At 49.9% G+C, this 15,310-nt stretch overlaps 1 pseudogene; it reads right to left on the bottom strand.

The window, feature by feature from the left end:
* Positions 1-923: 923 nt before the first annotated feature.
* LOC125532300 lies at positions 924-5,874 on the bottom strand (annotated as a pseudogene).
* Between the last annotated feature and the right edge of the window lie 9,436 nt (positions 5,875-15,310).

The raw sequence follows: 15,310 nt of genomic DNA, 5'->3' as shown, positions 1-15,310 counted from the left end.
GTAGTGTTGTGTTGGGTGTGTTATTGTCTGTGGTGTGTGTGTTGTGGTGTTGGAGTGTGGCGTTTGTTGTGTGTGGGTGTTTGTTTTTGGTTGGTGGGTGTGTTAGGTTGTTTGTGTTTGGGTGGTATGTTGTTTGGGGGTTTGCGATTTGTTGTATTTCTTTCTGTGTTGTTTTTGGTGTGTGGTGTCGTTTAGGATTGTTGGGTTTTGGTTTGGTGTGTGGGTGTTGTTGGTTGTTGCGGGTTGGGTTTGGGTTTGTGTGTGTTGGGTTTGTGTGGGGCTGGTGGGTTGGGTTTTGTTGTGGGTGTTGTGTGGTGTGATTTTATTGTGTCGTGTGGTTGGTGGTGTGGGTGGGTGGTGGTTGGTGTGGTGTGTGGGGTTTTTGGTTGGTGTGTGTGGGGGGTGGTGTGTTGTTGGGTTTGGGGGGGTTGGTGGTTATTTTTTTGGTGTGGGGTGGGTAGTGTGGTGGAAATGTTCGTTGTGGTGGCTGTGTGTTTCATGGCCCGCGGTGCGCTGGAGTGAGAGCAAGGAATATATATGCAACTAGGCAAGAAGGGCGACCACCGACACGACACGTAGGCATGCATATGGCCGGCTATGAGCCAAGGTGATGTCCCGTCTCCATCACATCGATCATCATCACCTTTCAATCCTCCTCGCTCTCGTCTTGGTTGCCCTTTTCTACGTGTACGTGATACAAGTGGTCGTGGATTTGTTTCTAGTTTACTCCCTCGCTCCTATAATACAATATAAAAGCATTTTTTGACATTACACTAGTTTTAAAGACGCTTCTATACTGTGGAATGGAGGAAGCAATTCACAGCGGCGGCATTAGATGCATCCAATGACGAACAAACGAACGATCCGTCGATGGAGGCAGTCGAGCACTGTAGCTAGCAGCAGGCGTGCACGAGACAAATCAGTGACTGGAGGGAACAATATTAATACGAGTATCTTACATATACATGCAGGAGACAATCTCTCACTCACTGACGTGTTGCGCAGGTCAGACGATTGCATTTCCTATGGATCTATCGAGGGTCAGACCATGCACAGCCGGCAGGCCGCAGCCATGCATGCGCCGACACAGGAGGGCCATGCATGCGCCCTGACCGAGGACCGGGCCGGGCGACACCGACCCGACACGTAGGCATGCATGCATCCTCATCGTACGGTACAGGTGCATGCATGAATACGTTACGTACATATGGCCGGAGCCGGAGCTGGTCCTGGTCCAGGCCGACCGGCGAGGTGACGTCCCGTCTCCATCACAGCTCCTGCGACATTCATTCGTTCATTCATCGGCCTTCGCATTCACTGTCCGATCCTCCTCCGGCAGCAGCCTCCTCGTCGTGGTGGACGACGCGGACACGAGCAGCAGCAGCAGAAGGATGCATAGGCATGGCGCCTCCTCGGAGGTCGTGCAGGGACGGAGTTGGCGGCAGCTTGGCCTGCTGGAGCATGTGGACGACCTCCCGCATGGTGGGGCGCTCCACGCTCTGCTCCTGCACGCACAACATCCCCACGAACAGCGCCTGCGCCGCCTCCCACGCCGGCACGTCGCCGCCCAGCCGCGGGTCCAGCACCGCCTCCACACCGCCACCTTGGTCGACCCGGGCGCGCACCCACTGCACCAGGTCCAGGCTGCCGTCCTCGCCCAGGTGCGGGCCCACCGGGCGGTGCCCCGTGATGAGCTCCAGCAAGACCACGCCGAAGCTGTACACGTCGCTCTTCTCGTCCACCTTGAGGGTGTAGGCGTACTCTGCAAATGCCATGCCATACGAGTTGCATTGTCAGTCTCAGTGTCAGTGTACATACACAGTAGAGTGGTATATTCGTATCGACAAAGGAAGATCACGGAGGAAGGACAAAAACTAGATGATGAAGATCATGGATACATGTGCATTCTCTTCTCTCTGGATCTCTCTAGGATTGTTTCGATCCTCGAAAGCAATTGAACAACGGAAAGCTTGGTCGTCGATTCGATATAAAGGAAAGCAAAGGGAGGGCCGGTCATGCCACGTACTTTACTTTACTACTGTTACTAGGTTCGATCAGTCTTTGCAGTACAAAGCAGAGCAAAGCAAATCAAAAGTGCTACTACGTAGTGTAACTAGCTAAAGCCTAACTGAAGTCTAAAGTAAACTACGCATGACAGAAAAAAGAGTAAAGCAGCTAGACCCGGCCGGATGATCGATGCCGGAGCTGGCTGGTAATTTCCTAGTAGCTGCTGTAGATAGAGAGATACTAGAGAGAGATATGCATGCATGCATGTCATTGTCAGATGAGGATCGACCCGCATGCATGATGCTTGTCTTGACCCTTGCTGCGTTGGCCGACCATGCATAAGTAGACGCGATATAAACTTTGTAAAGTAGTAATGCACATGCACGTGTTTGTTGTACTCATGATTAGAGTGGTCAAAGAGAGAGGGAATCCCTCGCCTCGCTCGCTAATAAGTCTAGAGTATTCTACTGGCAAGCATGCATGTGGGTTGTGATGCAGGAGCTCTTCGTTTGAGGCAGCAAGGGGTACGTCTAGTCATCATCAGATCTTTCTTTCCTTGTCTCTTTCTTTCTTCCTTTCTTTCTTTCATCACTCGCTCTCCAACATCCATCCATGGTCCATGGTCCATGAAGCGATGCATCAAAAGAATTTCGACCAACTCAACAGAGCCGAGCCACAGCAGACAAAGAAAGAAAAAGAATGATTGGCCTCCAGGTTGCAGCATCTATCTATGAATCTATCTATGTGACCGTCACGTCACCAGCTTGTGTTGCACGCATGCCCAACGGACTCGACCAACATGCAGCACCCATGGACACGACGCGTACCGAACGTAGGACTAGACTAGAGTAGAATCGAGGCACCTTCACCATGCGAATTTGATCGACAAGTGAGCATTCAAATTCAAACAGTGGTAGCAGTAGAACGTGTGGCACGTACCTGGCGCGATGTAGCCGTAGGATCCGGCGATGGCGGACATGCACTCGGACGCGGCGCCATGCCCATGCCGGAGGTACTTGGCCAGCCCGAAGTCCGCCACGTGGGCCTCCATCCCTTCATCCAGCAGGATGTTGTTGGACTTGACGTCCCGGTGCAGGATCGCCGGCGAGCAGTCGTGGTGCAGGTAGCACAGCCCCATCGCCGCCTCCGTCGCCACCCGCAGCCGCGTCGCCCACGCCATCACGTTCCCGTCGCCACCTTCCCCATGCAGCACGTCCCCCAGGCTCCCCTCAGCCATGTACTCGTACACCAGCAGGTTGCTCCTCCCGTCGCCCGACGAGCAGATGGCCAGCAGCGCACGATGTGCCGGTGCCGGATCCGCCCCAGCGTCCGCACCTCCGCCGAGAACCCGCCGTCGTCCCCGGGCCCACCAGCCGCCGCGATGCGCTTCACCGCCACCGCCTCCCCGCCGGGCATCGTGCCGCGGTACACCGTGCCGGCCCCGCCCCGCCCCACCACGTGGTTCTCCTTCACGCACTGCACCACGTCCGACCACCCGAACGACACCTTCTGCTGGAACGCCGTCATCCGCCACCCGCCGCTGCCCCGCTGCCGCCGCCTCCGCTGCATCGCCGACCGTGTCGTCGCCACCGCCGCTGCTGCGAACGCCACCGAGCACGCCAGCAGCCCCAGCGCCGCCGCCAGCTTCAGCCGCCCCACCGACGACGTCGACGCGGGCTGCTTGTCGCCCCCGCCGTCCGGCCAGACCCGCGGCCCGGACATGGACGTCAGGTTGCACGGGTTGGACGACGCGATCGTCGTCCCGCACAGCCGCGGGTTGCCGGCGAACGACGTCGCGTTCAAGTAGGCGAACTGCCCGCTCTGCGGCACCACGCCCGACAGGTCGTTGTGGGACAAGTCGGCCGCGGTCAGGCTCTTCATCCCGCCCATCTCCGCCGGGACGCCGCCGTCCAGCTTGTTCCACGACACGTTCAGGTAGTTGAGCACCTTGATCTCCGCCAGCCGCGCCCCCGGGATCGCGCCCGTCAGCTGGTTCACGCTCAGGTCCAGGAACGTCAGCGACGTGCACTCGCCGATCTCGCCGGGCACCTCGCCGGTCAGGTTGTTGCCGCTCAGGTCCAGCTTCAGCAGCCGCTTCAGCCGACCGACCTCCGGCGGGATCCCGCCGGCGAGCTGGTTGCCGCTGAGGAGAAGCGTCTGCAGCGACGAGAAGCTGCCGATGGACGACGGCAGCGAGCCGTTGAACCTGTTGCTCGACAGGTTCAGCAGCGACAGCATCTTCCTCTCCTTGGCCGGGATGCCGTCGTCCTCTGGAAGATGGCCGGTGAGGTAGTTGCTCTGCAGCTCGACTGTGGTGAGCGCCGGCAGGTAGAGGAAGCCGCGCGGGAGCTCGCCGGTGAGGTAGTTGTTGCTGATGCGCACCCGCGTGAGCGTCGGGCAGTCGCCGAGCCCCTCCGGCACCGGGCCGAAGAGGAAGTTGTTGAGGAGGATGAGGATCTGGAGCTGGCCGCGCGCGCACAGCCACCGCGGCACCTCCCCGGTCAGCCGGTTCGTCGACAGGTCCACCTCCTGGAGCGGCGCCGCGCGGCCGAGCGCCGCCGGGATGGAGCCCGTGAAGTTGTTCTGCCACAGCTTGAGCACCTGGAGGTGCTCCAGGTCGCCGAGGAACTCCGGGACGCCGCCGCGGAAACGGTTGATGAACATGTTGACGAGCCTGAGCTCCCGGAGCGCGGCGAGCTGCGGCGGGACCTCGCCCGTGAGCGCGTTGTTGGAGACGTCGAGGAAGCGGAGGGCGGTGAGGTTGCCGAGCTCCGGCGGGATGGTGCCGTTGAGCTGGTTGGTCTGGAGGTAGAGCGTGTCGAGCCTGGTGAGCGCGCCGAGCGACGGCGGGATGGCGCCCTGCAGGCCGCAGCTGGCGAGGTCGAGGTGGACGAGGCTGGATAGCCGGCCGAGCTCGGCGGGGATGCCGCCGTCGAACTGGTTGAAGTAGCCGAGGAAGAGCTGGCGGAGCGCGGTGAGGTTGCCGAGCTCGGGAGGGATGGCGCCGGTGAGGCTGTTGCCGGCTACAGAGAGGAACTGGACGGCCTCCAGCGATCCGAAGCTGCGCGGGATGGTGGCGGAGAAGAAGTTGCCGCCGAGGTCGAGGTGCACGAGCGCCCTGGCCGGCAGCTTACTGGCGTCCGGGAGCGGGCCGGCGAGGTCGTTGTCGTAGAGGTCGAGCACCTGGAGCGCGGGCATCGCGGAGAGGTCGAGGCGCTGCAGGGTGCCGTTGAACTGGTTGTTGGAGAGGTTGAGATGGCGGAGGTCCGTTAGCGCGGCGAGGGCGGGGGGCAGGTCGCCGGCGAGCGCGTTGTTGGAGAGGGAGAGGAAGCGGAGGCCGGTGAGGTTGGCGACGGCCGGGGAGAGCGCGCCGGAGAGGTTGTGCGCGGAGAGGTCGAGCGAGACGACGGTGGTGCCGCGGGCGTCGCAGGCGACGGCCGGCCAGGAGCGGCACAGGGCGGCGTGGTTGGCGAGCGTCCAGGAGGCGTGCAGCGCCGGCGGCGAGGAGGTGAAGGAGCCCTTGATGGCGACCAGGGCGGCGGCCTGCTGCTGCGTCCAGTCGGAGTCGGGGTCGGGGTTGGGGGTGGAGGCCGTGGCGACGGCGAGGTGATCGAGGCGGCAGAGCAAGACAAGCACTAGTGGCAGCAGTGGGAGGACGGATGCCGCCATGCGATGGATGGATGGATGGATGGAATGATGGTTGCTCTGCTCTGCTCTTGGGAGGGAGCGGGAGGTTGTGTGCGTAATGATGAAGACGACTGGGTGGCAGCTCAGGCCTCCATGGATGGATGGATGGATGGATGCTTTTGCTTTCCCTGTGGCTGTGGAAATGGCAATGGCGATGGGGTTTGGGCTTTGGGCTTTCATGCAGTGCAACGTTGCTTTCTCTTCTTTTGGAGGCGAAAGCAAAAGCAACCGAAAGCCATCGAGTGCTCTGTCCTCACCCCCTCACTCTCTGCTCTGGGAATGTTTCAGCTCAGTCTTGGTCAGCAGCAGCAGCAGCAGCACTGGATTTCGTGCTACAAGAATTAGTTAGTTGCTCAAAAATCAACAACGAATTTTCTTTTTCAGCCTTTGCTAAGTCTTGGTAGACTTAACTGTTAAGTGTAAGCCGATACTATATCCGTAAGATCTTATGTTGAGATCTGTGTAAAATTTTCTTTTTAATTTTTCTTTTTCTCTCTACCATGTTATGTCATTTGATTGAGACTTGGTTAAATCTCAGTCGACTTTGACCTAGCCATACCTTTTCTTCTTTTTTTTGACAAAAGATGGATGTGCTTTTTACGAGTGTTTTCTACTCCTTCTTTCTTTATAAAAATATATAATTTCTTTTGTAAACATGGTTGAAACACATATACTTTGGCAAGCGATTAGTCACGTCAACATGGTCCTTGGATGAAATTCCAGCGCCCCAAAAAATTGGCACAACTTTAAGGAGCAAAAAAGCTAACAAATGTGGGATATGTGATCCCTTTTTCTCACCAGATCTTACATCTTTTCTAGGGAATGCTTACGACTTTTCTAAAACGTAGTTCATTATTTTCCCTCTAATTTTTATTTAACGAATACTCTCCATATCTTATATACCTGAATCATGGCGGAGCTATGCGCAAACAAAACTGTGCTAGCAATGAAAACACGGGGTTCACTTTTTTCTTTCCTTCGAAGAAAGAAAGTGCAACTCGCCACCGCTGCCCTTCGGCGGCGACCTCGGTCGTCGATACTGAGGGGGGTCGTCGGATCCACGCATGTGGATCATTTTTAGACTCTTGTAGTTTAGGTTTATAGGTTGCATCATCGTGGCTTCGGCGGCGGCAATGGCTGCGCTGAATAAAGATTCTCCAGATTCTACTCCGATGAGGCGACCGGTCCTATGGCCAGGCATAGATTTGGAAACCAGTCTGTTCAAACAATGTTGGCGTGACGGCGGCATGCTCATGGTGGACCTATGTACTCGAGCTTCGCCATTGCGACGATGTTTGCTCCAGCGCCGACACGGAGATTGGGAGGTAGTCCGGGAGCGGATGCAAATTGTGCTCTGCATCGGCGGCAACTAGAATATGGTGGATTGTGTGCTGCGTTCGTGGTTCATGGATGGCAGGTAAGGCTTTCTCCTTTGACGTCTTAGTTGTGTGGGGGTGGCAGATCTGGAGTTCGATGATGTGTCCGGGGTGTTGCTCAAGTATGATTCTTCAACAGTAATGGTTTCATCTTTGACGAGCCACCTTGGAGGTCCGTAAAGCTGCATATCAGCGATGGAGCTGCGTCGAGCTCAGGTGTTAAGGTGATATGTCATTTTTTTTCTTTGGTGGCTGTTGTGGTGGTGCGAGAGACAGGTGATGGGCATCAGTGTCAAGCTCAGAGGATTTTTCAGTATTATTTGTAATTTTACTTCTTGGCTGGTCTTTCTTTATGCGAAGGCTAGCATTTTGCTATCTTTTCAGTTTTGCCAGATCGTCTGTACGTGAATTGTACTATGATCCTTATGATATAAATAAGGCATATATTACCATGCAAAAGAAAGGTCCAGGCCATGACAAAAACACTAGGAATGACGGTAAATTTAGCCCAAGAAGGTAACATTTTCGGCCTCCACTAGCTTAGCCAATCTAGTCCGCCCAACTTGTTGTCCGTAGCTCCATCGTGTTTCTAAATAGTTCATCATCACTAACCCAATTATATTAAGTTATTAACATGCAATTATGCCAAGTCACCATGCCACCAGGCGTGCTCCATTAATTTCAAATTCACCCAACACCCAACTATGACAACTCACCATGCAATCATGCACGGAAAAAATCCACCTTAAGATGCACCATGCATGCTACTCATATTCAATAAAATATTCTTCAACTATATAATAGTCAAGTATAATAAATTATATGTATTTTAGTTTTTGTTCCCATATTGCTAATCCAAATACTAAAGTTTCATGCTGCTAAAACTTACTCCCTCCAGTCCTTTTTACTCTGCATATAAGAGTTATCTGAAGTCAAACTTTGTAAAGTTTGACCATATTTATATTAAAAAATATCAACGTCTACAATGTTAAAGTTATACAATATAAAAATTTAAGTCACGGCGCATCTAATGATAATGATTTCACATTGTGAATGTTTCTAATTTTTTCTATAAAATTGGTCAAACTTCACGAGGTTTGACTTGAGAGAAATCTTATATTCGAACTAAAAAGAACCGGAGGGAGTACAGAAATAACTACGTCCAATTACCGCCGCAACGCACGGGTTATCTCTAGTATACCAGTAATGCTACACCTACGGATTTCTTATAATGGATTTGTGATTACCATGTGGTATGGTGTAAGTTGGTTCGATGTCATCAGAGCAAACAATTAATTTTCAAGTCCGCAGTATTGAGTCCATAAGGTTTTGCGCATAGTTTTAGCAGTTCTGCCATTGATACACACAAAAGCAAATCTAAACTCGGTCCTAAGGGCATCTACAATGCATACGCTTAAAACAGGCGCTAGGATTCCATTCCTGGTACTACCTCTGGTGAATAAGTCATTCGCGTAGTTTCTATAATAATGTGTTATATATCATGAAAAGTATATCACTAGATTTCTATAATGATATAGTTTCTAAATACATATTTTTTGTCACATATAATACATATTTAGATAGTTAAATCGTCAACCTAGAACTACGCAAATGACTTATTCATCTAGACGGAGCCCGACCCCAGGATTTAGGCTGGCATCGATGCCAATCGAGTCGTCGAGCGCTTCGGTGCTTCTTTTTTCACGAGCCTTTTTTTTTGGCAGCGGGCGCTAGCAGATGCCCAACAAATCCCATGAACTCAACGAATTTAGCTGATTTTTAGCGTCGCGATTGGGTTGGCTGCCTTGGACAGAACGAGCGCTAGGCGTATCTTTTTTTAGTGAGCGCTCATACAGGCGCCCCGCGCTGTAGCTAGCGACTCTTCCACCAATGCTAATTGTGTAATTATTAATTTAAATAGTCTGAGAATATGGCGACTTTGGCGATTTGCCGGTGACTGGCGTGATGCCGTTCTGACCTCGCCCGATTCCTTCTCACTCCGCCTTGACTGCTCTAGTTTCGCCAGATCCCTTCTTCCCTGATTCTTCTCCACGAAAAATCCCCATTTTTAGGTTCAGAAACTCCTGGAAGCCTGAGGTCAAATCAGATACGCAAGTCATTTTCTCTACCGCTTTACCGCCGCCGGCGGCGATCTTGCCTCGCTACCATCAAATCGACACCACATTCTTCATCCTCTGCTGCATCATACTCCATCTACCATCACTTTCAGTTCTGGTCAGGGCTACCCATCCCCATTTTGTGGATCTGTTGCGACAGCCAAGAAGTCGCCCTTTACCTTCCTACTCCTTGCCGCCCCAAGTCCCTCTCGCCAACCTTATCCTGCTGGGATCATCGGAGGTCCTCCCGGTTTGTCTCCTGTGGTATACTCCTCATATCAAGTTGGTGCCAACAATCTGGTGATAGGAGGGCGAGATTAGCAATATGGAACGGCACCTCCTTCAGACTATGGCAGGTTTTGTGATTTTGTGTTGGAATTGTCGAGGATTGGGAACAGATTCCACAGTTGGCGAGCTGCGCTGGTTGGTGCAGACCTATCGCCCATCTCTCCTTTTCTTGTGTGAGACAAAGATGGCAGAGAAAAGGGTGAGAAACTTCATGTGGTCACTGGGATTTTCAAATTCTTATGTAGTAAGTAGTGAGGGCCAAAGTGGAGGCTTATGTTTGTTTTGGCTATCATCAGTCGATGTTTCTTTGAAGGCGTTTAACAATAGATGCATAGATGTTCATGTCAAGCCTGACCAGGGACCAGTCTGGAGGGCGACTTTTGTGTATGGAGAATCAAGAAGAGAAAATAGATGCCAATTTTGGGATTTTATCCGTTTTATGCGAGCGCAGTGGGATGGTCCATGGATCTGCTGTGGGGATTTCAACGAGGTGTTAAGCCACGACGAACATCAAGGCCTTCGAGATAGAACAGATAGGCAAATCAATGACTTCCAACAGTGCTTAGCTGATTGTGGCCTCATCGACTTGGGTTATTCCGGTCCTAAATATACTTGGTCTAATCGCCAGGACTCTCACCGCCATGTCAAAGCCCGACTAGACAGAGCTGTAGCTAACATTGAGTTCTCTAATATTTTTGAGGATTTTTTGGTTGAGAATGTCATCACTACTACCTCGGATCACCATGCTGTCCATATTGCTCTTAATAAGGGGAAGATTCCTTATGACAGGGGAAAGACTTCTAATGATCATTGTCCTGTGCAGCAAGGTTTCAAATTCGAAGCTATGTGGCTGAGAGCTCCTGACTACCGGGAGGTCTTAAAGAAGGCTTGGGCAGAAGGTAGGGGTAATCTGCCTTTATCACTGCAATCAACCTGGTCCAATCTGAATCGAGTGGCAGCTTCCCTTAAACAATGGGATAGAGAATCTTTTGGCTCTGTGAGATCCAATATCCGGAAGTTGGAAAGGCGTCTTAAATGTCTAAGGTCGACCCCTGTCTCTGATGCATCGATTATGGAGGAACGCTCATTGGAGAGATATTGGAGAGATATTTTTTGAGCGAGAAGAAATCATGGCTAGGCAACGTTCTCGGGTGGACTGGCTCCAGGAAGGTGACCGGAATACTGCATTTTTTCATGCTCGGGCATCGGCACGTCGACGTACGAATAGAATTAATTCTCTCACTCATACTGATGGCTCAATTACTGAGGACCAGGAGGAGATAAAAGGTATGGTGCACAGTTTTTATGATAATCTTTTTACTACTGAATAGTCTGCTTCGCTGGATGCAGTTCTTCAGTCTATTCCGTGCAAAGTGGATGACTCCATGAATGCTGAGCTTTGCAAGCCTTATACGAACGACGAAATAAAATTTGCCTTGTTTCAAATGGGGCCAACAAAGGCACCAGGACCTGATGGTTTTCCTGCACTTTTCTACCAAACTCACTGGGATTTCTTAAGGGAAGATATTTGTCATGCTGTCAGATGCTTTTTGAATGGAATGCCAATTCCTGATGGTTTTTCAGACTCTGTGATTGTCCTAATTCCAAAAGTTGCAAGGCCAAAACACCTAAACAACTTCAGACCAATAAGCCTATGCAATGTCCTCTACAAGATAGCTTCAAAAGTATTGGCTAATAGGCTCAAGATTATCTTGCCAGCAATCATCTCTGAGCATCAAAGTGCTTTTGTTCCGGTAAGGCTAATCACTGACAACGCCCTGATTGCCTTTGAATGTCTTCATACAATTCGACAACAAAGATCGAAGAGACCATACTTTGCCCTCAAGATCGACATGACTAAAGCGTATGATCGCGTGGAGTGGTCCTATTTACAGGGATGCCTTAGCAGATTGGGTTTTGCGCCGGAGTGGATTGGCACGGTGATGAGATGTGTAACCTCTGTTCGTTATGCTGTCCGAGTTAACGAAGAACTCACTAATGCTGTGATTCCTACAAGGGGCATTCGACAAGGAGACCCAATCAGCCCTTACCTGTTCCTTCTATGCATCGAAGGCTTGTCCAGTGTGCTTTTGCACAAGGAGTCGCGTGGTGAGCTACAAGGTATTCGAAATGGTCGTCAAGGCCTCCTATCTCGCCCTCCTTTTTGCCGACGATAGCATCTTCTTTGCTAGAAGTGATCAGCGTAGTGTCCTCTCCCTGAAGGAGGCTTTGCATTTATATTGTGATGGTTCAGGCCAGAAAGTTAACCTTCAAAAATCATCAATCTTCTTTGGTACTCATTGCTCCGACGATACTAAGCAAAAGGTAATGAGAATTTTGGGGGTCACAAATGAACCATTCCACGATACATATCTTGGAATGCCTACTCATGTGGGAAGGTCGCCAGCCAAGACATTCAAATTCCTAAATGACAAAGTTTGGCAGCGCATCATTAGTTTGTCAGATCGACCCCCTTCTCGAGCAGGAAAAGAAGTTTTGCTGAAATCCGTGGTTCAAGCTATTCCGACATATATTATGAGCTGTTTCCTAATACCCATTTCTATATGTGAAGGGATGAGACAAGTTGTTGCTGATTATTGGTGGGGTAGAGAAGATGGTAAGAGGAAACTTCACTGGCGTTCATGGGATTGGTTATCCACACCAAAAAAGCTTGGTGGACTAGGTTTCTGTGATTTTCCGCTCTTCAACCAATAGCTTGGTAGACAATGTTGGAGGCTTCTTACTGACCCAGATTCTCTTTGTGCTCGGGTTCTCAAAGGATGCTATTTTCCTTCCTGTGATTTTTGGGATGCGCCCAAGCCTAGATCGTCATCCTATACTTGGAGAAGTATTCTCTATGGCCGAGAGCTTGTTAAGGCTGGTGTTCGTTGGGGAATTGCTAATGGCCAAAAGGTTAAAATCATGACAGATCACTGGATTCCCGGACGACCACTGCATATGTTGCAAACTCTATTTCCAATTCCAGAATATGCTAAAGTGTGTTCTCTCATGGATGGACATGGTCATTGGAACGAAGAAAATGTCAGAGCTTTCTTCTCGGAGGAAACTGTTGAACTCATATTACAAACACAGATTAGCAGCCATGGAGGAGAGGATTTTGTGTATTGGCCTCATACTCGCTTTGGACTATATATTGTCCGTTCAGCATACAATCTTGCTCGATCTTCGGATTTCTTTTTATCGCACAGTAAGAATGGCCGCGGACTCTCGTCAAGTAAGGAAGTTGAGGAGAAATATTGGAAGGCAATCTGGGCAATCAAGGCCCCAAACAAAATGAACATAGTGCTCTGGAGGTTCGCACACAACTGTCTCCCATCTGGACTTCAGTTACGCCATCGGAATATCCCCACAAATCCTGCTTGTGTGCATTGTGGGAGAGACGAGAGTATTGAGCATTGTTTGTTGTTCTGTCAGTTTGCTTCCGAGGTTTGGAACAAGGTCAAAAAACGGTTCTACATCCACCTATGTCGCAAGAACTTCCACTCAACAAAACAGTGGCTATTCGATTTCATTGACAGAGCATCACCGGAGCAGTCCACTGTTTTCGCAATCACTGTATGGCATATTTGGGAAGCGAGGAATGCGGTAAGGAATGGTGAAGGTAATATCCATCCACACCGTGTTGCCTCAAAGATCCATGCTTATGTTGATTTGGTTCTGCTGCATCTCTTTAAGACTGTTGCGGGGCACAGTCATGAGACACCATCAAGTTCATCGGTTAAATGGTCTCCGCCGCCGCCCGGATCAGTCCTTATTAACGTCGACGCAGCTATCTTCTCAAACCTGCACAAACTGGGAATTGGCATCCTGATTCGGAACCACAAAGGTGAATGCTTGGTCGCCTGCACCGAGCCACTTAAAGGGATGGTACAACCAAAACTTGCTGAAAGCTGGGCGCTCCGTCAAGCTGTGATTCTCGCCCGTGATGAGGGACTGACCTCTGTCATTTTCGCTTCTGATTGCCTCTCCTTAGTACAACGAGTGAACTCTTCATCCATAGACAGGTCTGAAGTGGGTGTAGTAGTGTCAGATATTAAGCGTTTGGTTGCTTGTTTTTCTTCTGTTTCCTTCTGCCATGTCAAGAGGTCGTTGAATGCTGCTGCTCACATACTAGCTAGGGCCTGTGAGTTTGCTAGTTCAAAAGTTGTGTACTATTCTACTCCAGAATGTATCAGGCAAACTCTTTGTACTGATGTATACTAATTAATATAATGCAGCATTCTCTCTCTCAAAAAAATAGTCTGAGCGTCCATGCAGGTGCCCCTGCATTGGAGATGCCCTAAATGAACCAAATTCTGGCCACACCTCTGATGTATTAACAATAGTGTGTGTTGATACCTATGTTTCATACATAAATTGTGGGAGTTAAATGAATAAAACCACCACATTAAAGGCATAGTCATCAGAAAACGGGTTCTATGGTTTTTTTTGGCAAAACACCGCATCTATTGTAAACTTTTGACATAAAATACTAATGGGCGGATTTGAGCGTTTTGAGCACATTTCAAATAGGTGGGGGCTATCCATCTTTGTTCAGTTGGCAATTCGTCTGCATATGCTGCGCTGAGGTGGACATAGGACCCACATGTAAGGTCGGTTTTCTTCCTCTCTCTCTCTCTCCCAACACCCCTATCCCTCAAAAAATGGGTTGAACTCCCCTAAAATTCACTATAGCAAATAAATATTTAGAAGAATATATACTCAAATTGCCAAATCAAATAATCTTCTTGATCTTTAACACTAGAGTTAGCTTTTTGTTTTGCGACTCCAGATCATACCATTATTCCATAAGGTCAGGAGAAAAACTCCTCCTAAAAGTACACATAATTTGTTCTCCATCCCATAGATCAGAGGCAGTTTTATTCTTCTCATTTACTAAAAAAATACAAATCCCAGAACTTCCCTTGCACCCCTACTGATTCTGCATTGGATGTTGTTGTTGGGAAGGAGCAATCCACCCATTGTTTGTGGGAAACACTGGAGGTGGATGATATTGGGGAAAAGGGTCAGGCTACCCACATTGTGAAATACTCCCTCCGTAAAGAAATATAAGAGCGTTTGCGTTTAAACGCTCTTATATTTCTTTATGGAGGGAGTATTTCTTTTGGAGGCATCAAAAAATAAGAGGGGAAATGTTCTGGGGTTATCTCCTTTGCAGCCACAACCACGAGAATTCCTAAAAGGGGCAAGAGCCCCGTTACTGATAGTGATGATGGTTGATGCATAGAAAAAAAAACCGCGTCCTCACCGTCGCATGGGTTTTCCATCCCAACCCACATTTTGAATAACGTCTTACATTCATAACACGGCTAATGCAATTGAGGAGCCCGAACAAACTTGTGAAGGTGAAGCACACATAATCCCCCAAGGTTGAGGTTGTTTGTTTGTTGGGCGGCACATGGCCTTCCAAATAATTTTACATTCTGCGCTTGCACTTTTATCTATTCGGGACCAAAGAACTCTGCTCAATTTTGTTGATGTTGTGCATGGCAGCGGGCAGGATGACTAGCGAAGTGGCATGGTACCGGTCAAACAAAAAATCCAAATAGTAAAGCTTGTTCTTTTACATACAGTATGAACATATAGTTTTGTCAGTTTTGGCAAGTAGAGCGACAAGTCGACCAACGAAAACAGCCGCATGCATGCAGCGCCACGCTTTGCTTCTGGCCCGACAGGTCACCAGCCTATCCTAGCTTCTCCTAGTACTATAGCTGCGGGCCAGCGGTACACAATTCCAAGCTACATAGAGCCGGAGCCTAAGATTATTTATAGACATGTAGAACACTTTTATATGTACCCATCCAGAGAAAATTG

Source organism: Triticum urartu, chromosome 1 (assembly GCF_003073215.2).
Source record: "Triticum urartu cultivar G1812 chromosome 1, Tu2.1, whole genome shotgun sequence".
Classification (NCBI taxonomy): Eukaryota; Viridiplantae; Streptophyta; class Magnoliopsida; order Poales; family Poaceae; genus Triticum; species Triticum urartu.
Note: the sequence above shows the minus strand (reverse complement) of the source record. Positions and strands in the feature narration are given on the sequence as shown.